The following is a 19,448-nucleotide window of genomic DNA, read 5'->3' as shown; positions in this document are numbered from 1 at the left end:
TTTGCAGTCATCTGCAAACTTTGTCAGCCAAAGTCCTCCCATGTTGGCCTGTACTTCTGAGAAGTAGATGCCGAACAATAGGTGGCCAAGGACCGAGCCCTGTGGGACACCACTTGTGACCGGCTTGGAGTCTGACATAGCGCCAGCAACTCTAACCCTGTGGGTTCTGTCCTTAAGTCAGTTTGCAACCCATCTTGTGACATATGGGTTTACATTTAAGCTGGTAAGTTTTTCTACAATACCTGAGTGGGGTATTGTGTCAAAAGCCTTTGCAAGGTCAAGGTAGGCTGTATGGACTGCCTTTCCCTCATCAATGGCCTTGGTGACTGTTTCGAAGAAGTCGACCAAGTTCAAAAGGCATGATCTTCCCTTGACGAAGCCAAACTGGGTCGGGTCCAATGTCTGCAAGTCCCCTATATCTTTGTTTATGAGCTCCATTATGATCCTCTCCATAGCTTTGCAGATTAGACTTGTTAAGCTTATGGGGCAGTAATTACCAGGGTCCGTAGAGGCACCGCCTTTGTGGAGTGGGACCACAGTTGCCGTACACCACTCCTTGGACACGTATCCTGTGGTAAGGCTGAGATTAAACAGCTGCCTTATGTGCCTTATCACACACAAGCATGGAAAGTGGATGCTCTTTCATTCAGCTGGAAAAGCCTAAATGTTTATGCCTTCCCACCTCTGCCTCTCCTTACAAAGGTACTCCTAAAAGCCAGGCAAGAGAAACCACAGATGATTCTGATTGCTCCAGAATGGCCACGCCAGCACTGGTACACAATCTTAAAGAACTTAGCTCAAGGCCCACCTTGGATTCTGCCACAAATTCCACACCTTCTGACTCAGCAAAACAATCAGATACTGCACAGTCAGCTCAAAACCTTAAACCTGGCTGCATGGCAGATTCATTAGACAAACAGACAACTTCTCTCTCTAAAGCTGTTATGGATGTCATTTTGGAGGACAGGAGGTCTAGCACCAGGAAATCTTATTCAGAAAAGTGGAAGAGATTCTGTGCCTGGAACCAGGCTCAAAACCTTGATCCTCTGGTCCCTAACATTCCTCAGATATGACAATACTTGACTGAGATGCTGGACAAAGGCCTATCCTTTTCATCCATTAAGATCCATGCCTCTGCCATCTCAGCTCATTACAACACGGATCCTCCTATTTTCTCTCACCTATTGCTAAAGAAGTACCTCAGAGGGGCTACAAACATAAGACCGCCCCGGAGAGCACCAACACTAACTTGGGATTTCAATTTAGTCTTGGAAAAGCTCACTTTGCCTCCTTTTGAACCAGCCAATTCAGCAGAGTTAAAATATATATCATGGAAAATTGTTCTGCTTCTGGCAATAACCTCAGCATGAAGAGTCTCAGAACTACAGGCACTAAGGGCAGTGGAGCCTTTTATCATTTTCCACCAAGACAGGGTTTCTTTAAGAACAAACCCTTCATTTATGCCAAAGGTGGTATCCAGTGTGGCTCTTAACCAAACTATTCACTTGCCAAAATTTTATCCAAATCCCCAAATAAAGGGGAGAGACTTCTACATTCCTTGGACATACACAGGCAATTGCACTTCTACTTGGACAAAGCAAAAGCTTTCAGAAAAACTGAGCAATTGTTTGTATCATCCCGGTCAACAAATGTAAAATAAAATAAAATAAATAAATAAATCATATGCTGCAGGATCACAGGGAAAGGCTATTTCAAAGCAGATCATTTCAAAATGGATAGGGCACTGTATCCGGCTCTGCTACACACAACATGGGAAACCTATACCTAGTAACATTAGACCACATTCCACCAGGGCAACTGCCACTTCTACTGCCTTCCTTAGAGGAGTACCTACCAAAGATATCTTGGAAGCTGCAACTTGGAGTTCCGTGCACACCTTTACCAAGCATTACCATTTGCCTCTTTATTCTAGATCCAGAGCTGGCTTTGCCACTGCAGTGCTGCAGGGCCTCATAGCCACACCAAATCCTCTATAGAGCCAGCCACCCAAACTCAGCTTTGGGATTCTACCCAAATGTAATGACTGCAGCAGTGAAACACGATGAACATAGTACAGTTTTGTACCTACCATAAATGTAGATGTTCGAGTGTCTTCACTGCTGCAGTGCAGGTTACCCACCCGCCAGCCCCTCTTTCTTATCTGGGACTAACCTATACTACCTACGTGGTGAATTTGCTGGTTACTGAAGGTTTTATTTTTACCTTTTTTGTATGTTTTATTAGCAATATGTATTGCCTACCATTTTTGGGGGCACCTGACATCTGGGGCAAGAAAAACTGAAGAAAATGGCATCGGCTGCTTCTTATATACCCCTGGCGCACTGACGTCAGGGAAGAGGTGACAGCAACCGACGCTGGACCAAGACTTTGGAACTCAGGCCGACTGCAGGCCCACCTGATGGCAGGATAACTCAAGTGTAATGACTGCAGCAGTGGAGACACTCAAACATCTACATTTATGGTAGGTACAAAACTGTACTTTATTTGTGGCTGTTTGAATTTAGCTATTTGGAGGTTGATGGGGCCTGATATCTTAATGCATGCTACTGCACTATTTGGCTATCTTGGTTTATAGTACTGTTTAAATATCCCTGATGTTACGCCTTGTTCTGCAGTTGTTATTGGCTGTTTGAGTTATGCACTTTGGAGGTTGAGGGGACCTGTACATTTTTTACAATGCCTAATGTTGCGAGGGTAGTTAGCAGCTGTGAGAATGTTGCAGAAGGTACAGATGTTTGAATGTATACTACTGCAAACCCTGTTACGCTATTATTGTGTTCTCCAACAATGTACTACTGATGCAATGACTTAACTTTTTTTGCTGTCCGTACTTATTGTGTTGAAAGATTTGGAGTGTGGTTAGGGCCTGAGAATGTTGCAGCGTCAATTGTTTGCCTGGAGTTTTTTAATAGGGGGTCACAGACTGTTAAGCACATTGTTTATGCTACGCCTTTTTGTTTTCACTTCATCCAGTATTGTGCCGAGACTTTTGTCATAATGTAACATTGGTATTAAATGCCAGTCAATGTGTGCACCTGTGAGCAGCTACCTTGCTGTGGTACAGGGATTTGTTGTAAAGTAACATTGGTACTAAATGCCAGTCTGTGGCTTGGCACATCAATTCTTAATGATCTGAATGCAGTGACACTAGTGGTTAAATGGTGCTGGATGAGCTTTACAGGGAAGGGGGTGCAATGGCAATGTGGTAACACTTTATGTTCTCTTGAGTAGGGCCCCCAACTTGAACTTTGCTGGGGGGGCCCCAAAATGCTAGCACCAGCCCTGAGTGTACTGTTGCCTTTTACAGTAATATAGGAGTTGTGATCCTCAAATATTGTACGGATTACTGTTGCATTTTACAGTAGTACAGCAGGTGTGCTCCTGTACTGTTGCACAGATAAGTGTTGCCTTTTTCACTAATACAGAAGGTGTGCTCCTGTACTGTTGTAGAGATAAGTGCTGCCTTTTACATTAATACAGGAGATGTGCTCCTGTACTGTTGTAGAGATAGGTTCTGCCTTTTACATTAATACAGGAGGTATGCTCCTGTACTGTTTTGCAGATAAGTGTTGCCTTTCACAGCAATACAGGATGTGTGTTCCTGTACTGTTGTACAGATAACTGTTGCCTTTTGCAGTATTACTTTTGTACAGAAAAGTTTTCCTTTTACAATATTACAGGAGATGTGCTCCTGTATTTTGTTCAGATAAGTGTTGCCTTTTACAGTAGTACAGGAGCTGTGCTGTGGTACTGTTGGACAGATAAGTGTTGCTTTTACAGTAATAAATGAGATGTACTCCTGTACTGTTGGACAGACAAGTGTTGCCTTTTACAGTAACACAGCAGGTGTGCTCAGGTACTGCTGGAGAGATAAATGTTGCCTTTTACAGTTATACAGGAGTTGTGGTCCTCTACTGTTGTACAGTTAACACTTGCATTTTACAGTAATATAGGAAGTGTGGTCCTGGGTTCTATATTACAACATCAAAACTTTACTTGAGCAAATAAGTAAAGCTCGAACTTCTAATATCAAAACCATAAATTGTCGAATGGCTGATTTAGCCCAGGGAAACACTTCCCTTGGCTGTTATGTGGAGTATGCCTGTTTTGTCCAATTTGGAGCAATTTTGCAATTGGTATATTTAGGTAGGGGGATGTGGGGGGCATAGCCCTCCACATCGGGGGTGGAGGGGGATGAGGACCCCAACTTGATTTCGGATGAAAAGTTGTTTTTTTTTTATAAGGCCAAGGGGAGGGTTTCCCTTGGTTGAATCAGCCTTTTGGCAGTTTTAGCTGTCGATATTATAAGATCAAGCTTTAGTTATTCGATTAACTAAAGCTTCGATGTTGTAATATAGAGGCTGGTCCTGAAATGTTGTATGGATAAGTTTTGCCATTTATAGTAATAACGGAGGTATGCTCCTGTTCTATTTTAGAGATAAGTGTTGCCTTTTACAGTAATACAGGAGGTGTGCTCCTGGCTCTTTATTATGTGATCAAAATGTCTACTATTCGAACACATAAACATCAGCAAATACACAGCAAACACCGTAAGCCACCAACGGCCAAATCCGCAAATGTTTTCCTCGGAAAAAATTCTGTTTTTCTGTTATATGGAATTGCCATTTTCTTCAATGTGGAGTGATCTCTGAGTTGGTATATTTAGTTAGGGGGGTGTGGGGGTGAAGCCCCCCCACTTCATTAGAGGTTTTTTTTTTTCTAACCACGTGACTTTTTTCCCCCGAGGTAAAAAATTGCGGATGTGGCATTTTACAATTTACAGCTTTTGCTGTGTATTTGTCAATGATTATGTGTTCGAAGAGTGGAGTCTTCAATCACATAATAAAGATCTGTGTTTCTGTGCTGTTGTACAGATACGTTTTGCCTTTCACAGTAATACAGGAGGTGGGCTCCTATACTGATGTACAGATAAGTGCTGCCTTTTACAATAATACAGGAGGTGTACTCCTGTACTGTTAGACAGATAAGGGCTGTCTTTTACATAAATACAGGAGGTGTGCTCCTGTACTGTTAGACAGATAAGGGCTGTCTTTTACATAAATACAGGAGGTGTGCTCCTGTACTGTTAGACAGATAAGGGCTGTCTTTTACATAAATACAGGAGGTGTGCTCCTGTACTGTTAGACAGATAAGGGCTGTCTTTTACATAAATACAGGAGGTGTGCTCCTGTACTGTTAGACAGATAAGGGCTGTCTTTTACATAAATACAGGAGGTGTGCTCCTGTACTGTTGGACATATAACTGTTGCCTTGTACAGTAGTACAGCAGGTGTGCTCCTGTACTGTTGGACATATAACTGTTGCCTTGTACAGCAGTACAGCAGGTGTTCTCCTGTACTGTTGGACATATAACTGTTGCCTTGTACAGCAGTACAGCAGGTGTGCTCCTGGACTGTCGGACATATAACTGTTGCCTTGTACAGTAGTACAGCAGGTGTGCTCCTGGACTGTTGGACATATAACTGTTGCCTTGTACAGTAGTACAGCAGGTGTGCTCCTGGACTGTTGGACATATAACTGTTGCCTTGTACAGTAGTACAGCAGGTGTGCTCCTGGACTGTTGGACATATAACTGTTGCCTTGTACAGTAGTACAGCAGGTGTGCTCCTGGACTGTTGGACATATAACTGTTGCCTTGTACAGTAGTACAGCAGGTGTGCTCCTGGACTGTTGGACATATAACTGTTGCCTTGTACAGTAGTACAGCAGGTGTGCTCCTGGACTGTTGGACATATAACTGTTGCCTTGTACAGTAGTACAGCAGGTGTGCTCCTGGACTGTTGGACATATAACTGTTGCCTTGTACAGTAGTACAGCAGGTGTGCTCCTGTACTGTTGGACATATAACTGTTGCCTTGTACAGTAGTACAGCAGGTGTGCTCCTGTACTGTTGGACATATAACTGTTGCCTTGTACAGTAGTACAGCAGGTGTGCTCCTGTACTGTTGGACATATAACTGTTGCCTTGTACAGTAGTACAGCAGGTGTGCTCCTGTACTGTTGGACATATAACTGTTGCCTTGTACAGTAGTACAGCAGGTGTGCTCCTGTACTGTTGGACATATAACTGTTGCCTTGTACAGTAGTACAGCAGGTGTGCTCCTGTACTGTTGGACATATAACTGTTGCCTTGTACAGTAGTACAGCAGGTGTGCTCCTGTACTGTTGGACATATAACTGTTGCCTTGTACAGTAGTACAGCAGGTGTGCTCCTGTACTGTTGGACATATAACTGTTGCCTTGTACAGTAGTACAGCAGGTGTGCTCCTGTACTGTTGGACATATAACTGTTGCCTTGTACAGTAGTACAGCAGGTGTGCTCCTGGACTGTTGGACATATAACTGTTGCCTTGTACAGTAGTACAGCAGGTGTGCTCCTGGACTGTTGGACATATAACTGTTGCCTTGTACAGTAGTACAGCAGGTGTGCTCCTGGACTGTTGGACATATAACTGTTGCCTTGTACAGTAGTACAGCAGGTGTGCTCCTGGACTGTCGGACATATAACTGTTGCCTTGTACAGTAGTACAGCAGGTGTGCTCCTGGACTGTCGGACATATAACTGTTGCCTTGTACAGTAGTACAGCAGGTGTGCTCCTGGACTGTCGGACATATAACTGTTGCCTTGTACAGTAGTACAGCAGGTGTGCTCCTGGACTGTCGGACATATAACTGTTGCCTTGTACAGTAGTACAGCTGGTGTGCTCCTGTACTGTTGGACATATAACTGTTGCCTTGTACAGTAGTACAGCAGGTGTGCTCCTGTACTGTTGGACATATAACTGTTGCCTTGTACAGTAGTACAGCAGGTGTGCTCCTGTACTGTTGGACATATAACTGTTGCCTTGTACAGCAGTACAGCAGGTGTGCTCCTGTACTGTTGGACATATAACTGTTGCCTTGTACAGTAGTACAGCAGGTGTGCTCCTGGACTGTTGGACATATAACTGTTGCCTTGTACAGTACAGCAGGTGTGCTCCTGGACTGTTGGACATATAACTGTTGCCTTGTACAGTAGTACAGCAGGTGTGCTCCTGGACTGTTGGACATATAACTGTTGCCTTGTACAGTAGTACAGCAGGTGTGCTCCTGTACTGTTGGACATATAACTGTTGCCTTGTACAGTAGTACAGCAGGTGTGCTCCTGTACTGTTGGACATATAACTGTTGCCTTGTACAGTAGTACAGCAGGTGTGCTCCTGTACTGTTGGACATATAACTGTTGCCTTGTACAGTAGTACAGCAGGTGTGCTCCTGTACTGTTGGACATATAACTGTTGCCTTGTACAGTAGTACAGCAGGTGTGCTCCTGTACTGTTGGACATATAACTGTTGCCTTGTACAGTAGTACAGCAGGTGTGCTCCTGTACTGTTGGACATATAACTGTTGCCTTGTACAGTAGTACAGCAGGTGTGCTCCTGTACTGTTGGACATATAACTGTTGCCTTGTACAGTAGTACAGCAGGTGTGCTCCTGTACTGTTGGACATATAACTGTTGCCTTGTACAGTAGTACAGCAGGTGTGCTCCTGTACTGTTGGACATATAACTGTTGCCTTGTACAGTAGTACAGCAGGTGTGCTCCTGTACTGTTGGACATATAACTGTTGCCTTGTACAGTAGTACAGCAGGTGTGCTCCTGTACTGTTGGACATATAACTGTTGCCTTGTACAGTAGTACAGCAGGTGTGCTCCTGTACTGTTGGACATATAACTGTTGCCTTGTACAGTAGTACAGCAGGTGTGCTCCTGTACTGTTGGACATATAACTGTTGCCTTGTACAGTAGTACAGCAGGTGTGCTCCTGTACTGTTGGACATATAACTGTTGCCTTGTACAGTAGTACAGCAGGTGTGCTCCTGTACTGTTGGACATATAACTGTTGCCTTGTACAGTAGTACAGCAGGTGTGCTCCTGTACTGTTGGACATATAACTGTTGCCTTGTACAGTAGTACAGCAGGTGTGCTCCTGTACTGTTGGACATATAACTGTTGCCTTGTACAGTAGTACAGCAGGTGTGCTCCTGTACTGTTGGACATATAACTGTTGCCTTGTACAGTAGTACAGCAGGTGTGCTCCTGTACTGTTGGACATATAACTGTTGCCTTGTACAGTAGTACAGCTGGTGTGCTCCTGTACTGTTGGACATATAACTGTTGCCTTGTACAGTAGTACAGCAGGTGTGCTCCTGTACTGTTGGACATATAACTGTTGCCTTGTACAGTAGTACAGCAGGTGTGCTCCTGTACTGTTGGACATATAACTGTTGCCTTGTACAGTAGTACAGCAGGTGTGCTCCTGTACTGTTGGACATATAACTGTTGCCTTGTACAGTAGTACAGCAGGTGTGCTCCTGTACTGTTGGACATATAACTGTTGCCTTGTACAGTAGTACAGCAGGTGTGCTCCTGTACTGTTGGACATATAACTGTTGCCTTGTACAGTAGTACAGCAGGTGTGCTCCTGTACTGTTGGACATATAACTGTTGCCTTGTACAGTAGTACAGCAGGTGTGCTCCTGTACTGTTGGACATATAACTGTTGCCTTGTACAGTAGTACAGCAGGTGTGCTCCTGTACTGTTGGACATATAACTGTTGCCTTGTACAGTAGTACAGCAGGTGTGCTCCTGTACTGTTGGACATATAACTGTTGCCTTGTACAGTAGTACAGCAGGTGTGCTCCTGTACTGTTGGACATATAACTGTTGCCTTGTACAGTAGTACAGCAGGTGTGCTCCTGTACTGTTGGACATATAACTGTTACCTTGTACAGTAGTACAGCAGGTGTGCTCCTGGACTGTCGGACATATAACTGTTACCTTGTACAGTAGTACAGCAGGTGTGCTCCTGTACTGTTGGACATATAACTGTTACCTTGTACAGTAGTACAGCAGGTGTGCTCCTGTACTGTTGGACATATAACTGTTGCCTTGTACAGTAGTACAGCAGGTGTGCTCCTGTACTGTTGGACATATAACTGTTGCCTTGTACAGTAGTACAGCAGGTGTGCTCCTGTACTGTTGGACATATAACTGTTACCTTGTACAGTAGTACAGCAGGTGTGTTCCTGGACATTTGTACAGAGAAGTGTTGCCTTTTTCATTAATGCAGGAGGAGTGTTGCTGTACTCTTACACAGATAAGTGTTGTCTTTTATAGATATACAGGAGGTGTGCACCTGTACTGTTTGTACAGGTTAGTGTTGGCTTTTGTTGTAATACAGGTGGTGTCCTCCTGGGCTTTTGTACAGATAAGTGTTGCCTTTTACATTAATAAAGGAGGTGTTCTCCTGTGCTGTTTTACAGATAAGTGATGCCTTTTACAGTAATAAATGAGGTATGCTCCTGTACTGTTGGACAGATAAGTGTTTCCTTTTACAGTAATACAGAAGGTGTTCTCCTGTACTATTCTTCAGATAAGTGTTGGGTTTTACAACAATACAGGAGCAGTGATCCTGTACTGTTGTACAGATAAACCTTCCTTTAAAGTAGTACAGGAGGTGAGCTTCTGTACTTTTATACAGAAAAAGTGCCCCTTTTACAATAATATAGGAGATGTCCTCCTGTATTTTGTTCAGATAAGTGTTGCCTTTTACTGTAGCACAGGAGCTGTACTCTGGTACTGTTGTACAGATAAGTGTTGCCTTTACAGTAATAAATGAGATGTGCTCCTGTACTGTTAGACAGACAAGTGTTGCCTTTTACAGTAACACAGCAGGTGTGCTCAGGTAGTGCTAGACAGATAAATGTTGCCTTTTACATTAATAAAGGAGATGAAGCCCTGTACGGTCTTGCAGATAACTGTTACAGTTATACAGGAGTTGTGGTCCTCTACTGTTGTACAGTTAACACTTGCATTTTACAGTAATATAGGAAGTGTGGTCCTGGGTTCTATATTACAAGATTGAAGCTTTACTTAATCGAATAAGTAAAGCTTGAACTTGTAATATCAAAACCATAAACTGTTGAATGACCGATTTAGCCCAGGCAAACACTTCCCTTGACCGTTATGTGGAGTATGCACGTTTTGTCTAATTTGGAGCAATTTTGCAGTTGGTATATTTAGGTAGGGGGTGGGGGGGTACAGCCCCCCACATTGGAGGTGTGGGGGATTAGGCCCCCTACTTGATTTCGGATGTAAAGTTTTTTTTTTTTGATTTGGCCAAGGGGAGTGTTTCCCTTAGTTGAATCAGCCTTTCGACAGTTTTAGCTGTCGATATTACAAGATCGAGCTTCAGTTATTTGATTAACTAAAGCTTCAATGTTGTAATATAAAGGCTGGTCCTGAACTGTTGTACGGATAAGTGTTGCCTTTTAAATTAATAAAGAAGGTATGCTCCTGGTCTGTTATAGAGATAAGTGTTGCCTTTTACAGTAATACAGGAGGTGTGCTCCTGGGTTTTTATTATGTGATCAAAAAGTCTACTCTTTGAACACATGAACATCAACAACTACACAGCAAACACCGTAAACCGCTAAAAGCCACATCCATGAATGTTTTCCTTGGGAAAAAATTCTGTTGTCCGTTATATGGAATTGCCCTTTTCTTCAATGTAGAGTGACCTCTGAGTTGGCATATTTAGTTAGGGGGGGTGAAGCCCCCCACTTCATTAGTGTTTTTTTTTATAGCTCCTTGACTTTTTTTTCAACAAAGAAATTTGTGGATGTGGCAGTTCACAGTTTACAGCTTTTGCTGTGTATTTGTCAATGATTATGTGTCCGAAGAGTAGAGTCCTCAATCACATAATATAGACCTGTGCTCCTGTGCTGTTGTACAGATAAGTTTTGCCTTTCACAGGCTGTCTTTTACATCAATACAGGAGGTGTGCTCCTGTACTGTTGGACAGATAACTGTTCCTTTACAGTAGTACTGGATGTGTGCTTCTGAACTTTTGTACAGAAAAGTGTCCCTTTTACAGTAATATAGGAGATGCGCACCTGTATTTTGTTGAGATAAGTGTTGGCTTTTACAGTCATACAGGAGGTGTGCTCCGTTACTGTTGTACAGATAAGTGTTACCTTTTATACAAATACAGCAGGTCTGCTCCTGTACTGTTGGACAGACTAGTGTTGCTTTTACAGCAATGTATGAGGTGTGCTCCTTTACTCTTGAACAGAGATCTGTTGCCTTTTACAGTAATACAGGAGGTGTGGCCCTGCATTGTGAAACAGATAACGCTTGCCTTTTACATTAATACAGGAGATTTAGTCCTTTTCCAGTTGCACAGATAGCTGTTCTGAACTGTTGTATGGATAAGTGTTGTCTTTTAAAATCATAAAGGAGTTATGCTCCTGTACTACTGTAGAGATAAGTGTTGCGTTTTACAGTAATACAGAAGGAGTGCTCCTGGGTCTTTATTATGTGATCGAAGAGTGTACTGTTCGAACAGAGAATCATCAACAAATACACCGCAAACACTGTAAAGCTTCAACGGCCACATCCACACATATTTTCCTTGGGTAAATATTCTGTTGTCCGTTTTAGGGAATTCCCCTTTTATTCAATGTAGAGTAATCTTGAGTTTGTATATTTAGTTAGGGGGTGTGTGGGTGAAGCCCCCACTTCATTAGTGTTTTAAAGTTTTTTTTTTTTTTTATGGCCACGTGAATTGTTTCTGCAAGTAAAAAAATTGCGGATGTGGCCGTTCATAGTTTGCAGCTTTTGCTGTGTTTTTTCTCAATTATTATGTATTCGAAGAGTAAAGTCTTCAGTCACATAATATAGTCCCATGCTCTTGTGCTGTAGTACAGATAAGTATTGCCTTTTGCAGTAATACAGGAGATGTTCTCCTGTACTTTTGTTAATAAGTGTTTCCTTTTACAGTAACACAGAGGGTATGGTTGTGTACTATTGTACAAATAACACTGCCTTTTACAGTAATACAGGAGGTGTCATCTTGTCCTGTTAGACAGAACACTGTTGCCTTTTACAGTAGTACAGCAGGTGTGCTCCTGTACTGCTGTACAGACAGTTGTTGCCTTTTACAATAATGCAGGAGGTGGCTGCAGTACTGTTGGTCAGATAGGTGTTGCCTTTTACAATAATATAGGAGATGTACAGCTGTATTTTGTTCAGATAAGTGTTGGCTTTTACAGTCATACAGGAAGTGTGCTCCTGTACTGTTGCACAGATAAGTGTTACCTTTTACACCAATACAGCAGGTTTGCTCCTGTACTGTTGAGCAGACTAGTGTTGCCTTTTACAGCACTGGATGAGGTGTGCTCCTTTACTCTTGAACAGAGATGTGTTGCCTTTTACAGTAATACAGGAGGTGTGCTCCTGTACTGTTGTACAGACAGTTGTTGCCTTTTACAATAATGCAGGAGGTGGCTCCAGTACTGCTGGACAGATAAGTGTTGCCTTTAACAGTAATACAGGAGATATGCTCCTGTACTGTTGGACAGATAAGTGCTGCCTTTTTCAGTAATACAGGAGGTGTAGCCCTGCATTGTGGAACAGATAACTGTTGCTTTTTACATTAATACAGGAGGTGCAGTCCTTTATTGTTGTACAGATAACTGTTGCTGTTTACATGAATATAGGAGGTGTGGTCCTGACATTTTATATGGATAACTGTTGCCTTTTACAGTAATACAGGAGGTGTACTCCTGTACTATTATATAGATGTCTTGCCTTTTACTGTTATACAGGAGGTGTGCTCCTGTACTGTTGGACAGATAAGTGTTGCCTTTTACACTAATATAGGAGGTGTGCTCCTATACTATTGTTCAGATAAATGTTGCCTTTTACTGTAATACAGGAGGTGTGCTCCTGTACTGTTGTACAGATAAGTGTTGTGTTTTACAGTAATACAGGAAGTGTGCTACTGTACTCTTTGTACAGGTAAGTGTTGACTTTTATTGTAATACGGGTGGTGTGCTCCTGTACTGTTCGACAATTACGTGTTGCCATTTACACAAATGCAGGCAGTGTGCTCCTATACTGTTGTACAGATAAATGTTGCCTGCACAAATAAGTGTTGCCTTTTACAGTAGTACAGGAACTGTTTTCCAGTACTTTTGTATAGATAAGTGTTTCCTTTTATAGTAACACATGAGGTGTGCTCAGGTACTGCTGGGCAGATAAGTGTTGCCTTTTACAGTAATAAAGGAGGTGTGGCCCTCTACAGTCTTGCAGACAACTGTTGCCTTTTGAAGTAATACATGAGGTGTGGTCCTCTACTCTTGTACTGTTAACTGTTGCATTTGACAGTAATATAGGAGTTGTGGTCCTGGGTTCTATATAACAAGATCGAAGCTTTACTTAATTGAATAAGTAAAGCTCGAACTTATAATATCGAAACCGTAAATTGTTGAACGGACAATTTAATCCAGGGAAACACTTCCCTTGGCCATTATGTAGAGTATGCCCGTTTCTCCAATTTGTAGTAATCTCATAGTTGGTATATTTAGGTGGGGGGGGGTGAAGCCCTCCCACATGATTTTTGATGTAAAGTTTTATTTTTTTGATTCGACCAAGGGGAGTGTTTCCCCTTAGTTGAATCTGCCATTTGACAATTTTAGCTGTCGATATTACAAGATCGAGCTTTAGTTTTTCGATTAACTAAAGCTTCGAAGTTGTAATATAGACGCTGGTCCTGAACTGTTGTATGGATAAGTGTACCTTTTAAAGTAATAAAGGAGGTATGCTCCTGTACTATTGTACAAATAATGTTGACTTTTATGGCAATAAAATGTGCTCCTGGGTCTTTATTATGTGATCAAAGAGTGTACTCTTTGAACAGATAATTATCAACAAATACACAGCAAACACTGTAAACCATGAACTGCCACATCCGCGAATATTTTCCTCGGGCAAAAATTCTGTTGTCCGTTATAGGGAATTCCACTTTTATTCTATGCAGAGTGATCTCAAGTTGGTATATTTAGTTAAGGGGTGTGGAGGTGAAGCTCCCACTTCATTAGTGTTTTAAAGTTTTTTTTTTTTTTTATAACCACTTGAATTTTTTACTGAAGGAAAAATCGCGGATGTGGACGTTCGTTCATAGTTTACAACTTTTGCTGTGTATTTGTCAATGCTTATGTGTTCGAAGAGTAGAGTCTTCATTCACATAATATAGACCTGTGCTCTTGTGCTGTTGTACAGGTAAGTATTGCCTTTTGTAGTAATACAGGAGATATTCTCCTGTACTGTTGTTGATAAGTGTTGCCTTTTACAGTAATACAGAGGGTATGGTTTTGCACTATTGTACAAATAACACTTGCCTTTTACAGTAATACAGGAGGTGTGGTCTTGTCCTGTTAGACAGAACACTGTTGCCTTTTATAGTAGTACAGCAGGTGTGCTCTTTTATTGTTGTACAGATAAGTTTTACCTTTTATAGTAATACAGGAGGTGTACTCCTGTACTGCTGTACAGATAAATGTTGCCTATACAAATAAGTGTTGCCTTTTACAGTAGTACAGGAACTGTTCCCCAGTACTTTTGTATAGATAAGTGTTGCCTTTTATACTAACACATGAGGTGTGCTCAGGTACTGATGGACAAATAAGTGTTGCCTTTTACAGTAATAAAGGAGGTGCGGCCCTCTACAGTCTTGCAGACAACTGTTGCCTTTTGCAGTAATACATGAAGTGTGGTCCTCTACTCTTGTACCGTTAACTGTTGCATTTGACAGTAATATAGGAGTTGTGGTCCTGGGTTCTATATTATAAGATCAAAGCTTTACTTAATTGAATAAGTAAAGCTCGAGCTTATAATATCGAAACCATAAATTGTCAAATGGCCAATTTAACCCAGGGAAACACTTCCCTTGGCCATTATGTAGAGTATGCCCGTTTCTCCAATTTGTAGCAATCTCGTAGTTGGTAACTGTAGGTGGGGGGGTGAAGCCCCCCCCCCACATGATTTTGGATGTAAAGTTTTAATTTTTTGATTCAACCAAGGGGAGTGTTTCCCTTGGTTGAATCTGCCGACAATTTTAGCTGTCGATATTACAAGATTGAGCTTTAGTTATTCGATTAACTAAAGCTTCAAAGTTGTAATATAGATGCTGGTCCTGAACTGTTGTATGGATAAGTGTACCTTTTAAAGTAATAAATGAGGTATGCTCCTGTACTATTGTAGAGATAAGTGTTGCCTTTTACGGCAATACAGGATGTTTGCTCCTGGGTCTTTATTATGTGATTGAAGAGTCTACTCTTCGAACAGAGAATCATCAACAAATACACAACAAATACTTTAAACTGCAAATGGCCACATCCACGAATATTTTCTTCAGGAATAAATTCTGTTATCCATTATAGGGAATTGCCCTTTTTTAATGCAGAGTGATCTCCGAATTGATATATTTAGTTACGGCAGTTTGGGGGTGAAGCCCCCACTTCATTAGTGTTTTAAAGGTTTTTTTTTTTTTTTTTTTTTTTTTTTTTGTTATGGCCACATGAATTTTTTACCCATGCAGAAAAAAATTGCGGATGTAGTCATTCACAGTTTACAGCTTTTTCTGTGTATTTGTTGATGATTATGTGTTTGAAGAGTAGAGTCTTCAATCACATAATATAGACCCATGCTCCTGTGCCATTGTACAGCTAAGTATTGCATTTTGCAGTAATACAGGATATGTTCTCCTGTACTGTTGTTAGGATAAGTGTTGCCTTTTACAGTAATACAGAAGGTATGGTCTTGTAATGATGTACAAATAACTCTTGCCTTTTACAGTAATACAGGAGATGTGGTCTTGTCCTGTTAGACAAAACACTGTTGCCTTTTACAGTAGTACAGCAGGTGTGCTTCTATACTGTTGTACAGATAAGTCTTGGCTTTTGCAGTAATACAGGAGGTGTGCTCCTGTACTGTTGGACAGATAACTGTTGCCAAGTACAGTATTACAGGAGATGTGCTCCTGTATTTTGTTCAGATAAGTGTTGGCTTTTACAGAAATACAGGAGGTGTACTCCTGTACTGTTGTACAGATAAGTGTTATCTTTTACAGCAATACAGGAGGTCTTCTCCTCTACTGTTGGAGAGATTAGTGTTGCCTTTTACAGCAATACAGGAGGTGTGGTCATCTACTGTTGTATAGACAATTGTTGCCTTTAACAGTAATACAGGAGATGTGCTCCAGTACTGTTGGATAGATAAGTTGTGCCTTTTTAGTAATACAGGGGGAGTGGCGCTGCACTGTTGAACAGATAACCGTTGCCTTTTATATTAATACAGGAGGTGTCGTCCTTTACTGCTGTACAGATAACTGTTGCCATTTACATGAATATAGGAGGTGTGGTCCTGACATGTTGTATGGATAACTGTTGCCTTTTACAGTAATACAGGAGGTATGCTCCTGTAGTCGAATATAGATAAGTGTTGCCTTTTACTGTAATACAGAAGGTGTGCTCCTGTACTGTTGTGCAGATAAGTGTTTCCTTTTATAGTAATACAGGAGGAGTGGTCCTCTACTGTTTGTACAGGTAAGTGTTGCCTTTTATTGTAAAACAGGTGGTGTGCTCCTGTACTGTTCAACATATGAGTGTTGCCTTTTACACTAATACAGGAGGTGTGCTCCTGTGCTGTTTGTACAGGTAAGTGATACCTTTTATTGTAATACAGGTGGTGTGCTCCTCTACTGTTCAACAATTAAGTGTTGACATTTACACAAATGCAGGTGGTATGCTCCTGTACTGTTGTACAGATAAATGTTGCCTTTTAAAGTAATACAGAAGATGTTTTCCTGTACTGTTGTACAGATAAATGTCTGTACAAATTTGTATTGCCTTGTACAGTACTACAGGAGCAGTCCTCTGCTACTGTTGTACAGACATGTGTTGCCTTTTATAGTAACACAGGAGGTGTGCTCTTGTGCTGTTGGATAGATAAGTGTTACCTTTTACAGTAGTACAGGAGGTGTGGCCCTGTACTGTCTTGCAGATAACTGTTGCCTTTTATAGTAATACAGGATGTGTGGTCCTCTACTCGTGTACAATTAACTGTTGTCTTTTACAGTAGTATACGAGGTGTGGTTCTGAACTGTTGTACGGATAACTTTTGCCTTTTCAAGTAATAAAGGAGGTGTGGTCCTGTGCTATAGTACAGATAAGTGTTGCCTTTTGCAGTAATACATGAGATGTTCTCCTGTATTGTTGCTAAGATAAGCGTTGCCTTTAAAAGCAATACAGCAGGTCTGCTTCTGTACTGTTGTACAGATAAGTGTTGCCTTTTGCAGTAATACAGAAAGTGTGGTCTTGTACTGTTGAACAAATAACTCTTTCCTTTTACAGTAATACAGGAGGTGTAGTCTTGTCCTGTTGGACAGTACACTGTTGCCTTTTACAGTAGTGCAGCAGGTGTGGTCATGTACTGTTTTACAGATAGATGTTGCCTTTTACAGTAATACAGGAGGTGTGCTCCTGTACTGTTGTACAGATATATGTTGCCTTTTACAGTAATAGAGGAGGTGTGGTCCTGTACTGTTGTATAGTCAACTCTTGCCTTTTACAGTAATATAGGAGGTGTGGTTCTGAACTGTTACACGGTTTACTGTTGCCTTTTAAAGTAATAAAGGAGGTATGCTCCTGTACTGTTGTAGAGATAAGTGTTGCCTTTTACAGTAACACAGGAGATGTTCTTCTGTATTTTATTCAGATAAGTGTTGCCTTTCACAGTAATGCAGAAGGTGTGGTCTTGTACTGTTGTACAAATAACTCTTGTCATTTACAGTAATACAGGATGTGTGCTCCTGTATTGCTGTACAGATAAATGTTGCCTGTACAAAGACGTGTTGCCTTTTATAGTAACAAATGAGGTGTGATCCGGTACTGTTAGACAGATAATTGTTGCTATTTACAGTAATACAGGAGATGTGGTCCTGTACTGTTGTTCAGATAAATGTTACCTGTACAAATAAGTGTTGCCTTTTATAGTAACACATGAGGTGTTTACTGTTGGACAAATAATTGTTGCCTTTTTCAGTAATACAGGAGGTGTGGTCCTGTACTGTTGTACATTGTACTGTTGCATTTTACAGTAATATAGTAGTTGTGGTCCTGAGCTATAGCATGGACTACTGTTGCCTTTTAAAGTAATAAAGGAGGTATGCTCCTGTACTGTTGTAGAGATAAGTATTGCTTTTTACAGTAATATACAAGGTGTGGTCTTGTACTGTTGTACAAATAACTCTTGCCTTTTACATTAATACAGGAGGTGTGGTCTTGTCCTGTTGGACAGAACACTTTTGCCTTTTACATCAGTACAGCAGGTGTGCTAGTCTACTGTTGTATAGATAAGTGTTCCCTTTTACAGTAATACAGGAGGTGTGTTCTTGTACTGTTGTGCAGATAAGTGTTCCTTTTACAGCAATACAGGAGATGTGCTCCTGTACTGTTGTAGAGATAGGTTCTGCCTTTTACAGTAATACAGGAGGTGTGCTCCTGTACTGTTCTTCAGATAAGGGTTGCCTTCTACAGCAATACAGGAAGTGTGCTCCTTTACTGTTGTGCAGATAACTGTTGCCTTTTACAGTAGTACCGGAGGTGTGCTCCTGTACCTTTGTACAGAAATGTGTCACTTTTACAATAATACAGGAGATGTGCTCCTGTATTTTGTTCAGGTAAGTGTTGTCTTTACAGTAACACAGGAGGTGTGACCTTGCACAGTCTTGCAGATAACTGTTGCCATTTACAGTAATACAGGAGGTGTGGTCCTCTACTGTTGTACAGTTAACTCTTGCATTTTACAGTAATATAGGAAGTGTGGTCCTGGGTTGTATATTACAAGATTGAAGCTTTAGTTAATTGAATAAGTAAAGCTTGAACTTGTAATATCAAAACCGTAAATTGTCGAACGGCTGAGAATATGCCCATTTCTCCAATTTGGATTAATCTCAGAGTTGGTATCTTTAGGTAAGGGAGGTGTAGGGGCACAGGACCCCACATCAGGATGTTTGGGGGGGGTGAAGCCCCCCCACTTGATTTCAGATGTAAAGTTTTTTTTTGATTCGGCCAAGGGGAGTGTTTCCCTTGGTTGAATCAGCCTTTTGACAGTTTTAGCTGTCGATATTACAAGATCGAGCTTTAGTTATTCAGTTAACTAAAGCTTCGATGTTGTAATATACAGGCTGGTTTTGAACTGTTGTATGGATAAGTGTTGCCTTTTAAAATCATAAAGGAGGTACGTTCCTGTACTATTGTAGAGATAAGTGTTGCCTTTTACTGTAATACAGGAGGAGTGCTCCTGGGTTCTTTATTATGTGATCGAAGAGTGTACTCTTTGAACAGATACACAACTAAAGAAATCAAAACCACTGCAAAAATTCAAAAAGAAGACAAACCACACTGGCAACTGGAATAGTAGATTAGCGCTTTCGTTTACTAGCAAATTGTAAACTTCTTCAGATAAAAATCTTCTAATTTTATTACCACCTTCTCTCAAGATGTAGGAAACGTGAGAC

The sequence above is a fragment of the Protopterus annectens genome, chromosome 4.part0 (assembly GCF_019279795.1).
Source record: "Protopterus annectens isolate FY-2018-M chromosome 4.part0, PAN1.0, whole genome shotgun sequence".
Classification (NCBI taxonomy): domain Eukaryota; kingdom Metazoa; phylum Chordata; order Ceratodontiformes; family Protopteridae; genus Protopterus; species Protopterus annectens.
This window is presented reverse-complemented; position numbering follows the sequence as displayed.